At 50.6% G+C, this 10,000-nt stretch overlaps 1 pseudogene; it reads right to left on the bottom strand.

The window, feature by feature from the left end:
* LOC137622683 (uncharacterized) overlaps positions 1 to 10,000 on the bottom strand; it is a 406,262-nt pseudogene that overhangs the window by 199,859 nt on the left and 196,403 nt on the right.

Raw genomic sequence — 10,000 nt, 5'->3', positions numbered from 1 at the left:
GTACACTTGTAAGGCAATATATAATCTCATCTTTGTTTCTGGAACAAGGAACTTACATTCGCTTTACTTATATGGAGGCTATCGGCACTAACCAGACGACGGCAAGTTTCAATCGAGATTTATCTATAGTATATGGCTTTGCCTTTACAGAGAGAGAGAGAGAGAGAGAGAGAGAGAGAGAGGAGAGAGAGAGAGGAGAGAGAGAGAGAGAGAGAGTTCAATATATAACTGACAAATTTTAAATATCAGTCCAGAATTTTTTGTATTTCCAAAAAATCTCTATCTATCTATGTATCCAGAGAGAGAGAGAGAGAGAGAGAGAGAGAGAGAGAGAGAGAGAGAGAGAGAGAGAGAGAGTTCATAATATAACTAACAAAATTTAGATATCAGGCAAAAATTTTATGCATTCCCAAAAAATCTCTATGTGTGTGTATATATATATATATATATATATATATATATAGAGAGAGAGAGAGAGAGAGAGAGAGAGAGAGAGAGAGAGAGAGAGAGAGAGAGAGAGAGAGGAGAGAGAGAGAGAGAGAGATAATGTTATATATGGGAACAATCTGAGTGACAGAAATGGGTGGATGTATAGGTAAGATAGAAAAGGACTGAGAAAAAATGTATATAAATAATGTGTGTGAGAGAGAGAGAGAGAGAGAGAGAGAGAGAGAGAGAGAGAGAGAGAGAGAGAGAGAGAGAGAGAGAGAGAGAGAGAGAGAGAGAGAGAGGGGGTTTATCAGTTTCATAAAACACCAGACACTGATATCAAACTAAATCTTCTCATATCCAAGTCAATTATGCAGATAAAATGCAGTGAAAATTATTTGTTTTCAAAATGCATGGATAATGGGAACACCAACCAAAGACTGCAACATTTCCAATAAGAATAAAAATGTTTTTTTTTTTACATCTTGGTTCATTGATATTACCTCCTCTTTTTTACAAAATAATAATTGCCTCCAGCTAGATTAGGGGCTCTTGTTATAAAGTTTGAAAAACAAAAATAAGATTTGCTATATCTTTTAAGAAACGTGATTATACTTTATGGTTTTTTTCTGTATAATAATAATAATAATAATAATAATAATAATAATAATAATAATAATAATAATAATAATAATAATAATTATTATTATTATTATTATTACAATAATATTATTATCATTAATAATAACAACAACAACAACAACAACAACAATAATAATAATAATAATAATAATAATAATAATAATGAACATAGATAAATTCACCTTTGTGTATAACTCATATAGTCTGCGGGCAACAAACTCCACGTTCAAAATAAAATAAAGAAAATGTAGAGGAACATAATGCACTAAAAATACAATGTAATCTCAAAGTTCATCAGCCATCACTATCATTTTCAATTTTATAGGTAAACGAACATAGAAAACAAAAATGGACGTTATTACAGGTAAGTGGACCAGATGATTCGAAGTAGTCCTTTTTTTTTTTTCTAAAGTTATTGGCACGCTTGCTCACAAGCTCTTTACATAGTCGTTTTTAAATGACTATAGTATTTACTAATATCACATAAATCTAAAAACGAAATAGACCATGAATATAATGTGTGTGTATATATATATATATATATATATATATATATATATATATATATATATATATATATATATATATATTTGTTCCAACACGAATACTTACCTCGAATTACTTCCTCGGAGGGTCCTTGACCTCTCTCAATCTCGACCAAGATTTCCCGCGCTACCCCCCCCTATCTCGCTCCCGATAGTTCCTACCCCCGCCGCCAGGATAATTCCTGCGGCCCGGATTAGGGCAGGTCACTGCTTTTCCCGGGTCAGGATCTCATTAAGTCCTGATGCGAAACATCTCACTCTCTCGCTTAAACTCTCGATCCTTTGGCGCGTTGTGATCCCACGTGTTCCCAGTGTACGGACTTGTGTTTTTTCTGCGATAGTGCGTTTTCGCAAAGTGTTCTCAGTCCGTTCCCCTTGAGTTTATCCAGGGTTTCTGTAACTCGTTAGTGTTGACCTTCGTGTGCGAACGATGGAGAACGTGCGTCGTTGTCCTGGTCCTAGAGCAGGAAAGTCGTGTGGGGCTTTCCTCTCTAAACCAGAAGTGGACCCGCATTCCCTTTGTTCCACGTGCAGGGGTAAAGTTTGTTCCTCCTCGGACACGTGTCCCGAGTGCGTGAGTTGGGATGGCATTCAGTGGGTACGGTATAGTACAAAGAAAAAGAAGTCGTCGAAACGTTCCCCCAAGAAAGTGAGTGGCGTGTCCTCCTTACAGTCGGTCAGTGATCGGTCCGACGAAGCCTCGGCCTCTCCGTCTCCTTCGCAGAGGAGTGGCCAACAAGCCCCCAGTGTGATTGTTAGCCATAGTGTTCTCCCAGGTGAACCCAGTGTGAGGGAGGAACCAAGGGCTGGCCCCTCGGGAGAGAACGGAAGGGCCGCGAGTGTTTCGGGCGAATCGGGCCACGTGGCAGGGGATCACGCTTCCTCAGAAGACCCGGTATGGGGCAGTGTGGCGATCTCAGACTCCCCCCCGCCCTCGTGGGCCAGTGCGTCGGGTTCCCCCCCCTCCAGAAGAGAACCACGCGAGAATTCGTCGCCCGAGTAGCGATGCCTTCGGGTGGAAGTTACCGAAGACTCCAGGGAGGTCACCGCTAAGGATGGACGTATCCCTGGGTCCATGGCCTTCTAGCAGGGACAGAGTGGACTCGGTACCCTCGGTATCTACAGCAGTTCCCGAGGAATTTCTCCAGCACCCTGTCTCGGACGATCGACGGCGGAGGGCCTCCCCTGCGCATCTCTCGAGCAGTCGTTACCTGAGGAACGTGGCACCCTCGGACTCTTCGGAAGCAGACTCATCCTCCGGGGGAGAACGCAGGGAGAAACGGCACCGTAAGAGAGAGCGGACCGATAGTGATCGCTCCCGCTCCAGGTCGAGGTCGCGGCACAGTCGGAAGCGCCCACGCTCTCACTCCCGTAAGTACAAGAGGGAGGTCTCTCCCGGCGGCGGCGAATGGTTCTACGTCCCCCCAGGAGAGCCCAGGAAGCACCGCTCTCCAGACTCTCGGTCCAGTGATCGAGCCTCCAAGTTGTCACTGCCTACATACAACATGGAGCCGCTCGACCGACCACGCAAGAAGGACCTCACTCTCAGGCACAAGTCCTCGAGGCCTTCGGTTCACCCCGCCCGGCGGGAGGAAGCGCGCTTCCGAGAAGAAAGCCCGACCGAACCAGCCCAGCTGGGTCGGACGTCGAGCAGGAAGGACCGGTTTCCGGGGTCGGGTCTTCCCACCGGGACCGTGTCCTCCGCGTCCAGAGACTTGGGCCAGTCGAAAGGCCTCCCGGAGTCGGTGGCACCCGCCCCACGGAGAGACCCAACCATGTACGGTGCGCCCTACGGTTGCGGGACGGCCTCCCTGGGCCCTAGTAGGGAGAGGCCGGTTTACCACCCAAGCACTGCTCCCCTCAGCCAAGCCGATGCCTCGGTCGACGGAGGCGAGGTTTCCCCGTCGGAGGACTCCGCCTACAGAAGAGTGGTAGGCCTCGTCAGAAGGATCCATGGGATTCCGGAACCCTCGGCGACGAAGGTGAATACCTGGAGGTCGAGCCTCTTGAGATATACACACAGGGACGTCCTTCCGAAGTCCTCTCTGGCCCTGCCTCTCGCCCCAGACCTGGTACTGGGACAGGAGTACATCGACAACTTGGTGGCCAGCACTGCGGAGGCCCCCAAGTCCCAGAGTGCCTCCAAACTCCTCCAGGGTCTTAAACTACAGGCCAAAGTTTATATCCCGGAAGGGCGACGCCCAGGCCCCTGTAGAGTGGACTCAGCCGTGGATATCCTAGGACAAGGCGGCTCGGACGAAAGGGCCAGCTCAGCCCCTGTGTCCTTCTCGGCCTCTGAAGCAGGCATGATGGAGGAGATGTCGAGAGACATGATTAACGTCTCCTCATGGCTGGACTGGTGGGCCTCCACTTTAGTTAATGTACAGGCCTCCACAGACCCCGACGACCCGGAACAACAAGGTCTCCTGTCAGACCTTCTCACCTCCGGGGGGAAAGCCCTCAAATTTATGGCGTATCAGGCACTCTCCTTGACGGCCAACTGGGTCCTCCGAAAGCGGGACACAGTGCTTTCCAAAGTGTCAAGGAAAATCCCGGACAGACAGGCGCGAGTGATTCGCACCCTACCCCTAGGAGGCGAGTCCCTGTTTCCGTTGAAGGAATTAGAAGTGCTGATGGAGAAGGTGTCCAAGAGGAGAGAAACCACCGTCCCCAAGCAAACATCCTCCAGGAGGCCTCCTTATAGGAGGTCAGTCTCGGATAGTGCCGTGACCCCTCAGGCTGTCCCCAGCTCTTCGAGGAGGGACGCCCCCCGCCTCCTCCTGCACATCAACTCCTCAGCCCTCCCGCAGGGGAGCTACAGCGTCTTCCAGCTCCTTCAGGTCGGGTTACTCCGCCTCGAAGAGGGGCAGATCAGGCCGCCCCTCTAGGAGAAGGTAGAGGGAGAGGCCCCCTACTCCCGCCCAAGCCTCGGGTTGGGGGATGCCTCAGACCCTATTGGCAAGCATGGAAAACGTATGGGGCGGATGCTTGGACGGTGTCCGTCCTGAAAGAAGGCTACAGGATCCCCTTCATAGCGGACTCACCCCCTCTTATTCCAGCCACCCAAACAGAATGGTTAGCTCCCAGGGACCCGTTGAAAAGGGCTACCCTGCAAAAAGAAGTTTCCTCCATGTTGGAAAAGGGAGCCATGGAAGAAGTCCTTCTCCCAGGGCCAGGCTTCTACAGCCGCCTGTTCCTGGTAGAGAAAGCAACGGGGGGGTGGAGACCGGTGATAGACCTGTCGGCCCTCAACAAGTTCGTCAAGAAGACGGACTTCAAGATGGACACCCCAAAATCCGTCCTGATGTCCTTGAGGGAGAAAGATTTTATGATGACGGTCGACCTCAAGGACGCGTACTTCCAAATTCCGGTCCACCCGTCGAGTCGGAAGTTCCTCCGGGTAAAATGGGGCTCCCAGATCCTGCAGTTCCGGACCCTCTGCTTCGGACTGTCGACGGCCCCTCAGGTGTTCACGAGGGTCTTCGCGACAGTCTCAGTATGGGCTCACGAACGAGGTATCCGCCTCATCAGGTACCTGGACGACTGGTTGCTCCTTTCCAGTTCAAAGGCCCTCTTGGAAGAGCAAGGAAAGGACCTCCTCCTTTTCTGCAGGAGTCTGGGAATCATTATCAACCTGGAGAAATCGAACCTAACTCCATCCAACAAAATGGGGTACTTGGGGATGACGTTGGACACCGTGCAGGGGAAGGCCTTCCCCTCGGAAGACAGGATACAGAACCTCGTCAAGATCATTCAGCCGTTCCTGTCGGGGCTTCCCAGGAAAGCAAAAGACTGGCAGAGGCTGATAGGCCATCTGGTCTCATTATAGAAGCTAGTCCCCCAAGGGAAGATACGGCTCAGACCCGTACAATGGAACCTCAAGGCTCTATGGTCCCAGACAGGCTCTCAGAAAACATCGATCCCAGTCCTCCCGGACACGAAAGCAGCCTTGAATTGGTGGCGATGCCAGTCGAACTCCCTCAAGGGGATGCCCCTCGGGTCCTGTCCCCCCGAGTTTCTCCTGTTCACGGACGCCTCCAGCCTAGGGTGGGGAGCCCACCTGCGGGAGGAAACAGCAAGCGGGACCTGGTCGGAGACCGAAAAGCATCTCCACATCAACGTCCTAGAGCTAAAAGCAGTACAAAAGGCATGTCTGCACTTTGCAAGTCGGTTGAAGGGAAACACCGTGGCCCTAATGTGCGACAACGCCACGGTGGTAGCCTACATCAAGAAACAAGGGGGCATGAAGTAGAAGGAACTGTGCGACCTCACCATAAACATCTTGCACTGGGCGGACGAACACCAGGTAACACTGCTAGCAAGGTTCATCCCCGGGAAAAGGAACGTGCTAGCCGACGGCCTCAGCAGGATAGGTCAGATAGTAGGGACAGAATGGCCCCTACAACCAGCGGTGGCCAGACTCATCCTTCAACGCTGGGGCTCCCCGGTGATAGACCTATTCGCAACAAACCTCAATGCCAAGTTACCGGTTTATTGCTCCCCGGTACCAGACAAAGGAGCAGCCCTAGAAGACGCCTTCCAGCACAGGTGGGACAACCTGGACGTTTATGCCTTTCCCCCCTTCACGCTGCTGAGGCAAGTGCTCAACAGAGTAAGAACCTCCCAAAACCTAAAGATGACTTTGGTAGCGCCCTGGTGGCCGGAGAGAGAGTGGTTCGCGGATCTGAAAGACCTGGCAAGCCATCCGCCATGGCCTCTGCCCCCCAGGTCAGATCTACTGAGTCAACCGCACTTCCTCAGGTTCCACGACAACCCTCTCTCTCTTCGCCTTCACGCCTGGAGACTATCGAGCGACTCCTGAAGAAGGAGGGGTACTCCTCCTCCACAGCCAAGAGGATGTCCCTATACCTAAGAAAATCCTCTACCGTAGTCTACCAGGCGAAGTGGGCCGCCTTTACGAAATGGTGCGCGACAAAACAAATAAGACCTCTTAAAGCCTCGGTCCCTGACATAGCTGATTTTCTCGTGTACCTTAGGGATAAAATAGGAATGTCAATCCCGGCTATTAAAGGAGTACGAGCAGCCTTAGGCCAAGTCTTTCTCCTGAAAGGCATCGACCTGGGGACCTCAAGACACATAGGGATGCTGATTAGAAGTTTCGAACAATCCTGTCCTCCCCAAGCCAGGAGAGTGCCCAGGTGGGACCTGGCCAAGGTCCTGAAAATGTTGTGTCGTCCGCCCTTTGAACCACTCAGAGATATCGGGGACAAAGATCTCACCCTCAAGACAGTCTTCTTGCTAGCCTTAGCTTCGGCTAAGAGGGTAGGTGAGATCCACGGTCTCTCCTACGACGTGGCACACTCCAAAGGGTGGAACGAGGTATCTTTCAAGTTCGTACCCTCCTTTGTAGCAAAGACTCAGAACCCAGCAGTCTGGGACCCGAGGTTTGAAGGTTTCTCAATTCCGGCCATCCTCAAGACAGGCAATACGGACGACCTGAAGTTATGCCCGGTCAGGACGATCAGGAAATACCTGGAAAGGACGGCCCATCTCCGTCCGGGTGCCAAGAACCTCTTCGTCTCTTCAGGCGTTAATAAGAAGCAAGTGTCCAAGAACACTATTTCCTTCTGGCTGAGACAAGTCATCACTAGGGCTTATGAAGAAGACAAGGTGGCAGTACCAGGCACTCCCCGTCCCCATGACATCAGAGGCCTGAGCACTTCCTTGGCCTTTGAGCGAAATATGGCAGTGGGCCAGATCCTGCAGGCCGGCACTTGGTCACACCAGTCGACCTTCACGGCCCACTACCTCAAAGACTACTCAAGAAAGTCTTTGGATGGATTCTCCATTGGGACAGTCATCGCCGCCCTCCAAGCTGTGTAGTGGCAGGCTGGAAGACGTCCCCAACAGTGAATAGACTCATCCCTACTTCTTCAGGAGAAGACTCAGTAGAGAAGATGTCAAGAGGTAAGCCTTAAATTATAAGCGTAAGGTTTCCACTGCTACCCCCTATCCGCTCTCTGTACCCCCGCATTACGTAGCCCTCCAGGCACCATGTGCCTAACCAAGTGGCAGAATGGCTCTCCCGCCTCCTAAAGTATAAGTCTCCGAGGAAGTAATTCGAGGTAAGTATTCGTGTTGGAACAAATTAAAAATTTTAAGTAATTTTTATTTTTCCTAACATACTTACCGAGAATTACTTCCGGGTAATGGCCCTCCCTTCCGTCCCCGAGTGCCATTCTTCCATTGCCGGGTCGGGCTAAACGGAGAACTTAATGAGATCCTGACCCGGGAAAAGCAGTGACCTGCCCTAATCCGGGCCGCAGGAATTATCCTGGCGGCGGGGGGTAGGAACTATCGGGAGCGAGATAGGGGGGGTAGCGCGGGAAATCTTGGTCGAGATTGAGAGAGGTCAAGGACCCTCCGAGGAAGTAATTCTCCGTAAGTATGTTAGGAAAAATAAAAATTACTTAAAATTTTTAATATATATATATATATATATATATATATATATATATATATATATATATATATATATATAAAACATCATTAGCATGTCCACTGCAGGACAAAGGCCTCAGACATGACCTTGTACCAACCGTGTTTCACACAATTGTACATAATTCATTTTGTATATATTATGCTTGTATCTTCGCTCTTCCCTCGCACTAAAACGAACATGAAAATTCAAGTCTGGTTTTTCCTCTGTGATTTTGTCTGTCTTGTGAACTTGTCATGTCCTGTTGCCTTGAGGTTTTGTATATAAGGAGAGTGTTCCACAACAATATAACTCAGTCGTTTCCAATCTGCCTTTGATTGCACAACTCCTCTCTCGGCCCGTCACATTGGTGACCCCGGAAGTCGACTCGCTTCCATCAACGCCTCCACCCCTGACGACGAGGATGCCTATTCAACGTACACCGAAGCTGACATGAATGCCGTAGGACATACACGCCTACCCCGTGACGTGCCGAAGCAGCGACAAAGCCGCCCACCACCCACCAATCGCTCGCGCCCCAACGAACGACTTCTACAGCCACTTACTACCTCCCATCCACCACAGTTTTGCTACTACCACTTCAGATTCGGGGCAACCGCGAAGAAATGTGCCAAAGATTGTCAGTGGCCAAAAAACGTGTAAGTAGGCCATCGCTTGTGGCGGTGGCCTCCCATGTTTCTAATCTTTTCTTTTTACAGGATGCAGGAACGGGCGTGCGATTTTTGGTAGACACGGGTGCTTGTCGTTCTCTTTTGCCAAGGAAACTCTTCAAGGCACAACGTAGTCTGTCTACATCTGCCGACGTCCGCTTGGTAGCTGCCAACGGATCTGCGATACCCACCTACGGTTACGAGAGCCTCACATTATCGTTCGGAAACGGTAAATTCAATTGGAAGTTTCTCGTTGCTGACGTCACAATGCCAATCCTCGGTGCGGATTTCCTCTCTCATTTCCACCTTCTGGTCGATGTCGCCCACCGACGATTGGTCAACGCAGACTCGTACTTGTCGACACCTCTTCAACCCGCCCCCTCTAACCTCGCTCTCCACATCAGCGCACCCACGGATGCCTACGCCCACCTCCTCACGTCGTACCCGGAAGTTTTCCGTCCAGAACTTCGCCAAACGCCCACGGTTCCTGCCAAGCACGGTATTTATCACCATATCAAGACGACGGGACCCCCAGTCTTCGCAAAATTCAGACGTCTAGCACCGGAACGATTGGCAGCCGCCAAACAGACGTTCGCCGAAATGGAGAAAATGGGCCTTTGCCAAAAGGCCTCCAGCCCATGGTCGTCACCCTTACACATCGTTCTGAAGAAAGACGGCTCCCTCCGTCCGTGCGGGGATTACAGGCGCCTGAACATGCAAACAGAACCGGATCACTACCCCCTCCCAAACATTGCCGATGTAACCTCCTACCTGCTCAAAGCGAAGGTTTTCTCTACGCTCGACCTCCTGAAGGGGTATTATCAGGTGCCTATGAACCCGGAAGACATCCCCAAGACCGCCATCACCACTCCGTTTGGCACATACACCTTCAATTACTCCTGTTTTGGCCTTCGTAATGCTGGGGCAACGTTTCAACGTCTCATGGATGGCATCTTAGGGGACCTCCCTTTCTGTGTATGTTATGTGGACGACATACTTGTGTTCTCCTCCTCAAAAGAGGAACACCTCCGTCACCTGCGCATCGTGCTCGACCGCCTGCAACAAAACGGCCTTGTAGTCCGGTACGACAAGTGTACCTTTGGCGCCAACGAAGTGTCGTTCTTAGGGCACCGTATCACTCCTGAAGGAGTCCATCCCCTCCCTGAGAAGGTAGCAGCCGTTCAGAATTTCCCCACGCCCTCGACCGTCAAAGCTCTGCAGGAATTCTTGGGCATGATCAACTATTATCACCGTTTTCTGCCAGCCATTGCCGC

Source organism: Palaemon carinicauda, chromosome 29, assembly GCF_036898095.1.
Source record: "Palaemon carinicauda isolate YSFRI2023 chromosome 29, ASM3689809v2, whole genome shotgun sequence".
NCBI lineage: Eukaryota > Metazoa > Arthropoda > Malacostraca > Decapoda > Palaemonidae > Palaemon > Palaemon carinicauda.
The sequence above is the reverse complement of the archived record's forward strand: the minus strand, read 5'-3'. Positions and strand labels throughout refer to the sequence as shown.